The sequence below is a fragment of the Ambystoma mexicanum genome, chromosome 11, assembly GCF_040938575.1.
Source record: "Ambystoma mexicanum isolate Mex_15411 chromosome 11, UKY_AmexF1_1, whole genome shotgun sequence".
Classification (NCBI taxonomy): Eukaryota; Metazoa; Chordata; class Amphibia; order Caudata; family Ambystomatidae; genus Ambystoma; species Ambystoma mexicanum.
In genome coordinates, this window is record NC_090934.1 from 1,326,082,661 (window position 1) to 1,326,098,291 (window position 15,631).

At 41.3% G+C, this 15,631-nt stretch overlaps 1 long non-coding RNA gene across 2 annotated transcripts in view; it reads left to right on the forward strand.

Moving 5' to 3' along the window:
* The window catches only part of LOC138504385 (uncharacterized), a 597,102-nt gene that overhangs the window by 117,371 nt on the left and 464,100 nt on the right, over window positions 1-15,631 (forward strand). The window contains exon 3 of one of the 2 annotated variants that reach the window (XR_011279831.1): window positions 9,021-9,119. The exons of the other annotated variant lie outside the window; for it this stretch is intronic. This is a non-coding gene — a long non-coding RNA (uncharacterized lncRNA). The remainder of the gene's footprint in view (window positions 1-9,020; window positions 9,120-15,631) is intronic. 2 annotated transcript variants of the gene reach the window in all.

Below are 15,631 nucleotides of genomic sequence, written 5' to 3' on the forward strand. Positions count from 1 at the left end.
TTGTAATGGAAGAGTTGAAGGTTGGAGCGGCAGAGCTTGAGAAAACCCTTTTCAAGATTACAAAATAGATTGGAGAGTTACTCGGGAGCTATATGCTTGCATAAGGAGGATGGTGACCGAGTCAGATACACACAAAGGTCCTTTGATGTGTGACTTTTACTGAATAAAACTATACTGTTTCTGAAGCAAATCTAGCCTCACAGAGGATGCAGTGCTATTAGGGAAACTAGATTTATCATAGTTTATTGTGTACCCCATTACTGAGTTGACGTATTGAACATCCACCATGAGGTTAGAGGGACTGGCGTTTGTGTATATCACAACAGAAAGATGGCATTGTAAGCAAATAGTACAAATTTAAGGTGGGAACGCGAGTCTACCAAGCCATGTCATTCCTTTGTGTGCTCTGATGTTCTGGGATGTAGGCTTTATGGTTGGGGCAGACATCAGGGGAGGTAATGAGGCCACCTTGCCTGCTTCACCTGAAATTCTTGATTGGGTTGTAGAGGAGATTATTCATTTTAATCCTCATTTTGGGTAGCTATTGCTAGCCTCCAAGAAACGTAATAAATGTAGGACATAAGCCAAATTTATTGAGCACACCACAGGGTAGTTCTAGACTACACAGCAAATGCTTTTTCAGCATCAACTGAGAGGATGGCAAAGAGGAACCTGTTTTGTTGTGCAATGTCAATTACATTTATAAACCTTCTGATATTTTGATGACCATCCCTTCCGAGGACAAAACCTGTCTGATCTGGGGCTGTAGCATTTCGGGGCAGTGGAGCAAGAGGATTGGCTGAAACCTTCAGACATATTCGTGCATTGTAGTCTAAAATTACTATTGGGTGATATCAAGTGCTGAGTTAGGCACCCTTATCCAGCTTAATAATAAGAGTCAGAGATGAATAACCAATTGTCAGAGTAACAGAACTCGAAACCCTGAATGTTTTTTTATGGGCATTCAATCTGAGGAATCCAAATCTGTAGGGATTTCTCATAAAAACAGACAGTGAGCCCCTGCAAGTTATTGTTTGGGAGGGGCTTGATATGATATGGCCTTTATAACACGCCTGTACACAAGTGTTTCAAGTGTTTCTTGATTACTGGAGCAATTTCTTGGTTCATTATCACCTCTTCCAGAGAAGTCCTGATATCATCCTTGGTCCTCTGGGTAGGTATTCCCTGTAAGTATGCATTCATTTTAGTGTGCAAAATCCTGTTCACATGTGGTAAAAAGAGGGGAAGTTTGTTGGGATATAATGTGATGTTTCCTCTGCTCACCTCAGTGAAGAGTAACACTACTACGGTGCATGAATGAAGGGCTTTCAACTTAAAGTCTAGAATCCTACTTGCCTTGTTGGATGGCGGATAGTAGAACTTCCTAGCCTAGCCTTAAGTAACAAGTGTGTTGTGGTTTAAGCGCTTACAGCTGTCATGTCAGTTCTATTTGCTTTTAACTCCTATAAACTTTCTGGGCCTCGTAACCTTATGTTAGGTTTCGAAAACCATTTAGTGTCAGGCTCTATCTACTTAGTCACCAGTAACTCCTGCAGTTTGTCCATGGCCTTTTATGCATAGAGTATATACTTATCACCTTACCCCTGATCATTGCTTTAAACACCTCCAATAAATTAAGCAGACACACATGATAATTGTCATTATCAGTAGTGTGTGAGAGGGTCCCACATAGTTTGCATGACCACTGGTTCATTTAGTAGTATGTAATTCATCCTCAATCTGCTAGAGCATCTTCCTAGAAAGTCCTGTAAGGATGCAGAAGGAGGAGACCGACACACACAGGTGGCATGCTTGTTGGCATAAACCTTTATATAATCAAAATAAAGAGGAAACCTATCTCTCCCTAACTCCAAGAGGAATTTCCTTGCCTCAATTTAGGAACTAAGGATTTTGTCATAATGTCCAAGTAAATAAAAGAGTCCATCCTTGTGTATCAAAATGCCCACTTCTGTCCCTCACACTTGTAACCAAACTAAAGAAGAAGTGGGTCTTCTTGGTCCAGAAGAACAGAAGAATGACTTCCTTCTTCTGGACAATTGCTTATAGTTCAAATTGGTAGGTGTGAACTTCACCTGAGAGAATGCCTCCTTTCTCCATGTGTCAGTTCCTTTCCAAGATACAAAACAAAGTTCCAGCTTGTTTTACTGTACAGTTCTCAGTTCAAACTCAAAAGGTAAAATTCCAACTCAAACATCATTTCTTATTGCTCATAGTTTTCTTCACTATTGGGTTTTTGGAGAATGCCTCCTTCCCCAGGTATCTTGATCTCAGTACTTTCACAGTGCAGGGGAATTACTCCCTTCCTCGGCAGTCCTTGGCTTTGCTTCACGCTACACAACACCAGGGCATATGGCCTCCTTCCCCTGATCTCTGTTGGCTTCCAGTTTCACCGTAGTAGAGAGAATGTTTCCCTTCTCCGGGCCCTTCTCAGGCTCTTTACCACAGTACACAAGGGCTGGGGAACGAGGCCCTTCTCCAAGCCATTCTCAGGGTCCTGGTCACAGTTCACAACGGCTGGGGGATTGTTTCCCTTCCCCAGGTCCTTCTCAAGTTCTTTACCACAATTCACACAGGTTGGGGAAATGACTCCTCCCCCAGACCCTTCTTAGGCTCTTTATCACAGATCACAAAGGACGAGGGATGGACTTCCTTTTCCAGGCCCTCCTCATGCTCCACAATATACTTCACAATTGCCAGGGTGAATGCCTCCCTTGTCCTGGCCCTCCTCAGTCTTTCTGAGGCAGTTCACAATGCCAGGAGGATGACTCCCTTCCCCTGGCATTGGTACCAAGAAAATGGGCCTCATTATAAGTATGCCGGTCCCGTAACAACAGTGCCGGTAAATGTACTTGTCCAGTTGATACAGGGGTTATGTAACATGAGCCAAGGAAGACCCAACACAACACGGTATACTGGAGATGTGATGAAGTCGAAAGCCAATTGCTTGTGGTGATGTTTGATATCCAAAGACAGATGTACTGACTGATGATCTATGGGTCCGGAAGACAAAGGAGAACCATCAATAAGTTGAACTTCAGCATTCTGTACCTTGCGGATATGAGGAATAGAGAGGGACTGAAAAAATCCTCTGTCCACATAATTTCCATTAGCTCTGCAATCCAACAAGGCAGTAGCCAGGACCGTCTCAGCAGGTGTATTGCCCCAAGAAAGGCATACTTGAAGAATGTACATAAGAAATCTGGTTGCTTCGGGAAGATTAATTAGAGGCGTAACGTGAATGCAATGCAAAACAGCCTTGCATTCACACCATGGCTCATTTTTAATCATTTGTATGGCAGAGAGGAGGGGCAGAACACAACTTGCATTTCCGCCACTCCTTTCCTCGCCGCCCTAGAAATGCTCCAGGATCTGCGCTTGCATGGATTTCTATGCATGTGCAAATTCTGGAGATCCCTATAAGGTCCACCTGTTTTATACTGCCTCCCGTTCCACGAAAAAGCAAACTGCTCCTGACATTCAATTGCAATCGGTACGGTGAAGGAGGCATTAGCCAAATCCAACACTGTGTACCAAGAAACTTCAATTCTTTGTATATTTTCAACCAACGTTATGGCATCAGGTATGGCTGGCACCAGTGGAGGGGTATATTTTTTCAATTTGTGATAATCAATCGTCATTCTGAAGCTGCCGTCTGTTTTTTTGACAGGCCAGATGGGATTGTTAAACACTGTGTTAACAGAATGTAATACGCCTGCCTCAACATATCCTTTGATTGTTTCTGAAATTTTTTTTTGCCCACGGGAATCCAGTATTGTTTCATAGATACTCTTTTAGTCGCTATCAGAACCTGTACAGGGGGCATCTTCAACTGACCAACCACTATAGGCATGCAAGTGAATGCATTTACACCAATTTGGTACATTTTACCTCCTAACCCAAGAATGTCAAATCCAATAATGTATTCAGCCAGGGGAACAATTAACACCTGATAAGTGTCTCTTTTTAATTGCCCAATTTTCATGTCAACTTCCGTTTGCACCGCCGAGGTTTCCTTACCCCCTCCCATGTATTAAAGAGTCCTCTGCCCCAGTATCAATTAAGGCATGAACCTCCTGTGTATTACCTGAATGCCAAAACAATTTCACTTTAACATGAGGTTGTCTGTCTACCTTAACGTGGGCTGTTGTTACCAGAGTTTGACCCCTATCCTATTCATCTTTAGAGTGTGAACCTTTAGATTCCCTCTCTACCATGGCACTAACCATTTTCCTCAAATCAGCATAAGTTGGTTAGTGAAGGACTCATCATCGCCCCCCCAGGGGATGATCTAAAAGGATCCACCTTCTTTTTCGGTTTACGTACATCCTGTCGTTTTACTTGTTTGTTACGCTCTTTCCTGTCCAAACCTAATTTTTTATACAATAAATACATATCACATGTTTCAATCCCATCAATATCTTCTCGTGGCAGACCATCTTTCAGCAGAGCCAGGAACATATCTTTCCTAGACACACAGGAATCTCGACTATCAAATCTCCTGCCAGGAGTGTGCTTTTCATTTCGCCCCTCCCTCTCCTGGGATCGCTCTTCTGGCTTATCCCATTCACCCAAATCAGCGAGCTGTCTAACCGCATTGACTACTTCATCAGTAACCTTCCCCGTCATATCTACTAATAAGGTTATTATGACGTTTTTATATGCAAGGGGTGGCTGTTCGAACCAACGTGTTTCAAGCAGACACATAAATTCACCAATCGCATATGCTCCAGGGTTTCTAGGAGAATAGCCTCCTTCATAGCATGTTCCCTAATTCTTTGAATAGCTTCCCTCAATGTGTGCCATTTCTTTTTGTCAGTCGGCCAATCCAACGTAATAGGATATTTGTGGTTACACCCTTGCGAAGTGTCAGGCTTCTCCTTCCAAAAACTTTTGTTTGTCCACAGAAGCTGCTGAACCCCCACAGTCCCCTATGAATGCTGACCTCTCTACTGATTGTTAACAGTGTAGCTGTTAGCATTCCTTAGGGAAAGGGGGAAAATGGGACAAAATTACAAACTCCAGGTCTCGTTCTGCTTTTTGTAGCCACTCAACCTATTTAGGAAAAAACAACATAAAATGACATTTTGTTTACTAACCTTTAGTTGTTCCAAAACTCTTTTTTCCTCTCCAAAGTTACATCCCAGATTAAAAGAATAAAATCTTCACCATACCTGATATCCTCTTCACAATACCTAGAGGACTATTTTTTCTTACTGTGGACCTTTATTCAGAATGTCACAAAAGGTTTCTCTCCTGATATAAAAACCCCTTGCTGGAAGACTGCTGAACCAAATTCTTGAAATAGATTAGTCTCAACTCCTTCTGAGTCACCATTCACTTGCAGTTCGATTCCAATGGGAAAAATAAATAAACACTATTTCTTTTTACTTCACTATTGAGTGAAAATCTCTTCTGCGCATGTATATTACCAGTTCCTTTCCCGTAAGAAGTTTGCTCATGCGTTTACAATGAACCTCGCTGAGAAGCGTCTTAAGTTTAGAACGCATGCGCAGGAAAGTACTGTTTCAGTATAACGATATTGTTCCTTCAATCTTAGCGCTTGCGTGCAAATTGTCTTGTCGGGAAAACTGTGCAGACTCGAAGGAATATTGTTTTCCAATGTTCAGCTGTGTTCCGTTTGTGTTAGCGCCTGCGTAGATAATCAACCAAGCAGGAAGTGTCTTAGTTGAACCATGCATGCGTGAATAGAAACACTGAACTCCGACTGCCGAATTCTCCTTGAGAGAGAAACACTCGTGAGGATTAATATTGTTAGTATTACATTACGAAAACAAACAAATAGTCAAATGATGAAACTCCAACTCGATCGCCCTAACACACTGTCACTTGCGCAGACAGAGTAATAAGACTAAACCGAAAACCGAACGGAAGCACACTAAATAAGCACAGTGCCCTGAATAACAACGAAAGGTTAAGCTACACGCTCACACGCTACGAAATAAAAACAAAACGAACGAACGTACGCATTAACGGCTCCAGTACTTAATGCAATGCAGTCAAATAAAGGAAAAGGTAAAATCCAAATGGTGAATGCTCCAAAATACTTTACTCCTCTAAGATCAGATGTTGAATATTAAAAACCTTACACCAAATTTTTCAACAAAACGCTAGAGTTTATAACATTTTCAATGAAAATTGCAGATGAAATAAAATAAAGTCACTTAGCTTGTTTTTTTCTTCATAAGATGATCTCTGGATAGATTCCAAGACTCTCCAACCTAACTCCCAAAAACTTTGATGATTCTTTTAAAATAAGATCCAAAAGTTAGTCTCAAAACGTACCAGCTCTTCATACATAGGACCTTCCTGCAGGACTGCTGACAATGAAAGGCAGTTTAAAATGTTCTGCCAATGCCTTTTCTGAACTTCTGACCAATCAGGAATTTTGCTTGAAATTACCATCTTGGCTTGGGAATTTCTCCACATTCTGTACTTTAAGGTTAAGGCCTAAACCATTTAGCATCTTAAACACATATATATATATTCCCACAGTCTACCATAGCTCCTGAAACCTGTTGCAATAGCTAGCTAGTTGCAATAGAGACAATTGCCCATCGTTACCGTTACCATCACAAGGAGGACCTACACGCAGGGTCTCCTGTATTTGAACATCATTGAACAAGGGCAAAAATCTAGCAGAATCTGTTGTATCAATCAAAAGACCTGCAGCCCCTCCATCAAACATTCTGACCATCCAAGCCAGCAAAGATTCACCCGCTCTCTGTTTAAGCCTATTGACTATTTCCTCTACTTCTTGTTGCGAATAATCTTCAAAAGCAGTCATGTCTGCCACTCTGCCTCCAGGATTCAATGGGTGACGACCCAATTTTCTGCTTATTACTGGATTAACTGTTACTTCTTTACATGCCGGCTTAGGCTTTGTTATAGGGTCTGGTTCAGAATCACTGTTAGTGATAGTATTGCCAAAGATCAGGGCAAGGTGTGCTCAGTGAAGCTCTCACTGAGCTTTGGAGACGTCTGGTGTGTAGTTAATACTACTGCAAAATTAGGACTTGAATTGTTAATCCTTCAATATTTTCTTTGTTCAACTTATTGAGGTTGCAACAAATAATTCACTGCTAGTGTTTCCAAAGTTTTTTCAACATTGTTTTTTTTTAATCCTTTCATTTTTGCAGAGGACCAAGCCGCTGCATTTCAGACATTCAGCCCATCTTCAGGGCGGGCTCTAAAATATATTAAGAGACATAGGGTTATTGTCACCCCTAGTACATGCTGAGTACATACCATCTTACAACAAATACTTTTTTCATAATATACTTTTCAGGAAACATACCTGCAGTAACAATATCTGTATTCAAATTACTTCTTATGCCTTCACAGAGTGCCATACAGTCACCAGCTTGTGCATAAACTGCTTAACACGCAGTACCAGAGTTCAAATTGCCAATGTGTGTCGAATGGCTTGTCGCATCATATGTACTCTGTTTTATAACAATATCTGCAGGAACAAGAATGCTGTCATGCATATTGTGTATGTCTACACTCTTCTGTAATTCTGAATGTGATTTTACCAAATTGTGTAGCAAACTTTCAATCTAGTAAGAAATAATGCCTAAAGCGTACCTTGTGAATGTAGAATAACTGTCTCCATGTATAGACTGCTGTTGGCGCTTAGCTAACTTGTAGCTGGACCACCAATCGTCGGCATATATTGCCGTGAGTGCCCCAAAACTTGTTGGCAAAAAACATGTGTCTTAGAAACCCTATGTTCCTTTTAAAACCTTTGTTTGCAGCCATGTGCATGCTTGTATTCCTGGCTTACTTCATTCTGTCTGTGAATCTCGCTGTGCGCTCCTCCAGTGTTGCTGCCTCCTGACGACCGCGTTGCCTATGGCAACGAGATGCTGCAGAAGCTGTTTCATACTTTTAACACAGCATCATCACGTTAAATGTGATGACGTATCACGAATTACCTGTGTGATAGAAGATCCTAGGTTCTGTAGTCTTTTCTGGTTTATGTATTACAGTTTAAACCATCTGTAATTAAAGTTGAAATTATGTACACTGATATATGTCAGATTGGGAGAAAGGCAACATTAACGTGCTGCTAAATGTTGGGAATCTACATCTTACTGTACGTTCCACGTGTTATGAATGTATAGTGTCAGACTGATGCCCGAATGCACCGTGATTGTTAGCATGCCGCCACAGAAATATATGCGATGTCAAATTTGGTATATCCCAGAATTAGCTATAGTGCAAGATCTGCAAAAAACAAGATAATGTGCACGCATCTGCACAATTGTGCCGATCATCATTCTATCATGATCAAACTTGTATATACATTACGTTGATGTTATTTATGAGACACTATGTAAGCAAAGTAGAATATAATGACATATCTATGTCATATCAATTTTATTGTCAAAACAACATGTTTATCAGTGTCCCTTGAATTATGACTTTACTATATCAATGTTACCATTCCTGCCTATGAACAATTGTGATGTGTTCAAAAATATGTTATTGACATGTAGGACAATTTGCAGTGGAAGTATATAGGCTGTGGCTCGCCTGCATGATCTCCTGCTCATGTTCACTTAGTATGTGGTCTATACATATCACAGAGTGATAAAGGGAACAAGGCTGCACTGTCACTGTCATTCCTTCATTCAATTAGTGATGGGTACATTCGTAGTGCCAAATAGTTGACGTGACCTAGTCATCTTTACTATTTAAAATCTACAAGCAGTTGATTCCAGCTCAGAAAATCATTTTTGATCATGTATAAAATACAATCTGGAAAAGTGTGCTACCACTGTTTACATACTGCCTATCTTATGCACATCATGATCATCCATCAATTTCTCTAAGATGTTCCGATGCATTATTCACTTCCACTTCATGCATATTATTTTCTAAGAAACAGTGTAAATTAAATTCTTCATTCAAACCTGCTGGAGCTACAGAGTCAAGTTTGCGAATCCAAAACGCTTCTTTTTGTCTTTGTCTTTTAGTGATGCTCATGCTTAAATTCTTAGTGTTGATGACTTATAGTATCTGAAACTGGATCTGTGATATCTGGTGCTTGTGTTCTTGGAAGTGCCTGGCAACTGGTGAGTATCAATTATTGGTTCTTATGTTGGATTTATGTTCGTTCCATCTTAATTTGACCTTGCGGCCTGTTTGTCCCATGTATGTCAGTCCACATAGGCATTTGATGGCGTAGATACAGTTTTGAGTATCACAGGTTGCATAATCTTTCAATCTTATCTTCTCACCAGTCTTGGAATGTGTAATAATCTTCCCTTTAGTGATGTTATTACAGTTGTTGCATGAAAGACAAGGGTATGTTCCTGGATGCTTGCTTAATTTTTTCTTTACTGTGTCTGCTCGTGTTTTCACAAGTAAATCTTGGAGATCTGGCTTCTTTTGAATACAAAAATTGGTTGCTTAGTGAACTGATTCTTGAATCTTGTATCACACAACGGTGGTCGGTCAAAATCTCGAAAAAAAAATCGAATGGTCTGTGTTCGTGCTGGAAGAGAGTTTCCCAGACCCCCCCTCTGTTTTGCATGCCAAGTAACTTTGGGTCTCACCCTAAATTACCAGGGAAATAGAGACGTGGGCCCCTTGCTCACTGCTCTTAGAGAGGCACAGCTTCACCTCACTGATGATGCCCACCTAGGCTGAAACACGTGTATGGGGTTGCTGTGGTACTCTTGTTCAGAGGAGAATTGCCTAGCATTTCGGTGCTGGACTGCCCCTGGGCAGGACAAAGACTGATATGCGGGGAATTTTCTTCTCTGTGAAAAGAACAGTGAGCTAAAGACTTGGTTGAGACTCTCCCAGGGGCCATCCACCCAAGAACAAGTCAACACTGCTTAGTCCCTCAGCAGGTAGTCAAAGAGATCACTGGGTCTAACGGCATCTGAAGCAGAGCATCCTCCCTTTCAGCGAGGCTGCATCACCCGGGGGTCCAGATTCAAACTAACTTTTGCCATGCAATGCACTACCCTTTATGGGGACATTTCCGCGCTCCTCCTCAGTTGTGTTTTGCCCTCGGCCGAAGAGCAGATCACAGGTCGAAAGGGACAGAGGGTGGAAAAATCTAGTTAGAAGTGGAACAACCCCGCGCCCCTCTCTCTCACATTCATTCCCAGAATCCCTTATGCACCTGCAGTGTGCTCCGACTGCCTTTCTGTATTCATCCTTCAGTGGAAAGTGCAATAACTATTCTCCACAGTAAGTCCACTCGGTTAATATTTATGTGACCTTGCTCTGTTTTTGCTGCTGTTCGTTCATTTTGCGAGACCCACTGAAACGCAGGTTTTATTATGTTGTGTTATGTTATGTTATTTTGCATTTATATAGCGCCTTATATACCATTGGTATGGTCTGAAGGTGCTGGTAGGTTGAACGCCCTTGGGAACCGAAGTTCGGGTCAGTAGAGAGATTAGAGAGAGTCCAAAGGTGCGTGTGCGCACCGGGTATGTGTGCAGCTGTTGCGGAATTCATGTGGTAGCTGCTTCTTAGCGGTAGGTGTGGTGGTTGAGAGATCAGGAGTATGTGTTCGCTCTGGCCGGAATTATCCAGACCGAGTGTGGCAGCGTAAGGCCTGAGGAGAACGCCTGGCTGGGGGTGTGAGACCAGCAATGTTTACTTAGAGTGATGGGGAGTGAGCGGCCGATGTTGATATGAGAACAGTTATACCGAATGGTGTCATAGTATCTCTGTGTTCTAGTTGAGTGGTGGTGTAAGGAGAGAGTAAGCGTGGGGTGTGATATGAAGTTTGTTCTTTCAAAGGTTCCATGCATTCCAAGGCATACTATGTACGTCACGCAATTCTGAGCGGTCAGGTCCGTTCTATGCATTTTTGGTCATTTCAGGCATTCAAGATTGCACTACACACTCACGCGCTCTGGTTCACCATGCATGTTCTAGTCTATGCTTCATTCTCTAGTGTGCTCCACGTGTGTTCTCCAGTATTCCATACGCATGCACTCTGATCTACATACTCATCCGATCTACACACCCATCCGGTCAACATACTCATCCGCTTTATGCACTATTCTTCCGCTCTACGTACTCTTCCGTTGGTAATACTCATCTGCTCTACATACCCATTCGCTCCATACACTTGTTCGTTCCATGTGTTCATCCGCTCCACACACTCATCTGCCACTCATCTGCTCCGTTTTCATCCGCTCCACACACTCATCCGCTCCATATATAATCATTCGCTCCATATACAATCATTCGCTCCATATACAATCATACATACATGTCTAAATTCAACTTTTCCCAGAGAGGCTATTGGTCACAACTTCTAAATGCAATTGGGTACACTTCTAATTGCAATTGGGTACACTTCTAGATTCAACTTTTCACAGAGCGGCGATTGGTCACAACTTGAAAATGCGGTTGGGCACACTTCTAAATTCAACTTTTCTCAGAGAGGCTATTGGGTGCAACTTCTAAATGCAATTGGGTACACTTCTAAATGCAATTGGGTACACTTTTAAATTCAACTTTCTCGGAGAGGCTATTGGGCGCAACTTTTAAATGCAATTGGGTACACTTCTATATGCAATTGGGTACACTTCTAAATGCAATTGGGTACACTTCTAAATTCAACTTTTCTCAGAGAGGCTAATTGGGCGCAACTTTTAAATGCAATTGGGAACACTTCTAGATGCAATTGGGTATACTTCTAAATGCAACTTTATTCAGAGAGGCTATTCGGCGCAACTTTTAAATGCAATTAGATACACTTCTATTTCAACTTTTCTCAGAGAGGCTACTGGGCGCAACCTCTAAGTGCAATTGGGAACACTTATAGATGCAATTGGGTACACTTCTAAATTCAACTTTTCTCAGAGAGGCTATTGGGTGCAGCTTCTAAATGCAATTGGGAACACTTCTGGATGCAATTGGGTACACTTCTAAATTCAACTTTTCTCAGAGAGGCTATTGAACGCAACTTCTAAATGCAATTGGGAACACTTCTAGATGCAATTGGGTACACTTCTAAATTCAACTTTTCTCAGAGAGGCTATTGGGTGCAGCTTCTAAATGCAGTTGGGTACACTTCTAAATTGAACTTTTCTCAGAGAGGCTAATGGTCACAACTTCAAAATGCGGTTGGGTACACTTCTAAATGCAATTGGGTACACTTCTAAATTCAACTTTCTCAGAGAGGCTATTGGGCGCAACTTCTAAAGGCAATTGGGTACACTTCTAAATTCAACTTTTCTCAGAGAGGCTATTGGGCGCAACTTTTCAATGCAATTGGGAACACTTTTAGATGCAATTGGGTACACTTCTAAATTCAACTTTTCTCAGAGAGGCTATTGGGTGCAGCTTCTAAATGCAATTGGGAACACTTCTAGATGCAATTGGGTACACTTCTAAATTCAACTTTTCTCAGAGAGGCTATTGGGCGCAACTTCTAAATGCAATTGGGAACACTTCTAGATGCAATTGGGTACACTTCTGAATTCAACTTTTCTCAGAGAGGCTATTGGGCGCAACTTCTAAATGCAATTGGGAACACTTCTAGATGCAATTGGGTACACTTCTAAATTCAACTTTTCTCAGAGAGGCTATTGGTCACAACTTGAAAGTGCGGTTGGGTACACTTCTAAATGCAATTGGATACACTTCTAGATGCAACTGGGTACACTTCTAAATTCAACTTTCTCAGAGAGGCTATTGGGCGCAACTTCTAAATGCAATTGGGTACACTTCTAAATGCAATTGGGTACACTTCTAAATTCAACTTTTCTCAGCGAGGCTATTGGGTGCAGCTTCTAAATGCAGTTGGGTACACTTCTAAGTTCAACTTTTCTCAGAGAGGCTATTGGTCACAACTTGAAAATGCGGTTGGGTACACTTCTAAATGCAATTGGGTACACTTCTAAATTCAACTTTCTCAGAGAGGCTATTGGGCGCAACTTCTAAATGCAATTGGGTACACTTCTAAATTCAACTTTCTCAGAGAGGCTATTGGGCGCAACTTCTAAATGCAATTGGGTACACTTCTAAATTCAACTTTTCTCAGAGAGGCTATTGGGCGCAACTTTTAAATGCAATTGGGAACACTTTTAGATGCAATTGGGTACACTTCACAATTCAACTTTTCTCAGAGAGGCTATTGGGTGCAGCTTCTAAATGCAATTGGGAACACTTCTAGATGCAATTGGGTACACTTCTAAATTCAACTTTTCTCAGAGGCTATTGGGCGCAACTTCTAAATGCAATTGGGAACACTTCTAGATGCAATTGAGTACACTTCTAAATTCAACTTTTCTCAGAGAGGCTGTTGGGCGCAACTTCTAAATGCAATTGGGAACACTTCTAAATTCAACTTTTCTCAGAGAGGCTATTGGGTGCAGCTTCTAAATGCAATTGGGAACACTTCTAGATGCAATTGGGTACACTTCTAAATTCAACTTTTCTCAGAGAGGCTATTGGGCGCAACTTCTAAATGCAATTGGGAACACTTCTAGATGCAATTGAGTACACTTCTAAATTCAACTTTCTCAGAGAGGCTATTGGGCGCAACTTCTAAATGCAATTGGGTACACTTCTAAATTCAACTTTTCTCAGAGGCTATTGGGCGCAACTTCTAAATGCAATTGGGAACACTTCTAGATGCAATTGAGTACACTTCTAAATTCAACTTTTCTCAGAGAGGCTGTTGGGCGCAACTTCTAAATGCAATTGGGAACACTTCTAGATGCAATTGGATACACTTCTAAATTCAACTTTTCTCAGAGAGGCTATTGGTCACAACTTGAAAATGCGGTTGGGTACACTTCTAAATTCAACTTTTCTCAGAGAGGCTATTGGGTGCAGCTTCTAAATGCAATTGGGAACACTTCTAGATGCAATTGGGTACACTTCTAAATTCAGCTTTTCTCAGAGAGGCTATTGGTCATAACTTGAAAATGCGGTTGGGTACACTTCTAAATTCAACTTTTCTCAGAGAGGCTATTGGGTGCAGCTTCTAAATGCAATTGGGAACACTTCTAGATGCAATTGGGTACACTTCTAAATTCAACTTTTCTCAGAGCGGCTATTGGGTGCAGCTTCTAAATGCAATTGGGAACACTTCTAGATGCAATTGGGTACACTTCTAAATTCAACTTTTCTCAGAGAGGCTATTGGGCGCAACTTCTAAATGCAATTGGGAACACTTCTAAATTCAACTTTTCTCAGAGAGGCTATTGTGCGCAACTTTTAAATGCAATTGGGAACACTTCTAGATGCAATTGGGAACACTTCTAAATTCAACTTTTCTCAGAGAGGCTATTGGTCACAACTTGAAAATGCAGTTGGGTACACTTCTAGATGCAATTGGGTACACTTCTAAATGCAACTTTTTTCAGAGAGGCTATTCGGCGCAACTTTTAAATGCAATTAGGTACACTTCTATTTCAACTTTTCTCAGAGAGGCTATTGGGCGCAACCTCTAAGTGCAATTGGGAACACTTCTAAATTCAACTTTTCTCAGAGAGGCTATTGGGTGCAGCTTCTAAATGCAGTTGGGTACACTTCTAAATTCAACTTTTCTCAGAGAGGCTATTGGTCACAACTTGAAAATGCGGTTGGGTACACTTCTAAATGCAATTGGGTACACTTCTAAATTCAACTTTCTCAGAGAGGCTATTGGGCGCAACTTCTAAATGCAATTGGGTACACTTCTAAATTCAACTTTTCTCAGAGAGGCTATTGGGCGCAACTTTTAAATGCAATTGGGAACACTTTTAGATGCAATTGGGTACACTTCTAAATTCAACTTTTCTCAGAGAGGCTATTGGGTGCAGCTTCTAAATGCAATTGGGAACACTTCTAGATGCAATTGGGTACACTTCTAAATTCAACTTTTCTCAGAGAGGCTATTGGGCGCAACTTCTAAATGCAATTGGGAACACTTCTAGATGCAATTGGGTACACTTCTAAATTCAACTTTCTCAGAGAGGCTATTGGGCGCAACTTCTAAATGCAACTGGGTACACTTCTAAATGCAATTGGGTACACTTCTAAATGCAATTGGGTACACTTCTAAATTCAACTTTTCTCAGCAAGGCTATTGGGTGCAGCTTCTAAATGCAGTTGGGTACACTTCTAAATTCAACTTTTCTCAGAGAGGCTATTGGTCACAACTTGAAAATGCAGTTGGGTACACTTCTAAATGCAATTGGGTACACTTCTAAATTCAACTTTCTCAGAGAGGCTATTGGGCGCAACTTCTAAATGCAATTGGGTACACTTCTAGATGCAATTGGGTACACTTCTAAATTCAACTTTTCTCAGAGAGGCTATTGGGCGCAACTTTTAAATGCAATTGGGAACACTTCTAGATGCAATTGGGTATACTTCTAAATGCAACTTTATTCAGAGAGGCTATTCGGCGCAACTTTTAAATGCAATTAGATACACTTCTATTTCAACTTTTCTCAGAGAGGCTACTGGGCGCAACCTCTAAGTGCAATTGGGAACACTTATAGATGCAATTGGGTACACTTCTAAATTCAACTTTTCTCAGAGAGGCTATTGGGTGCAGCTTCTAAATGCAATTGGGAACACTTCTGGATGCAATTGGGTACACTTCTAAATTCAA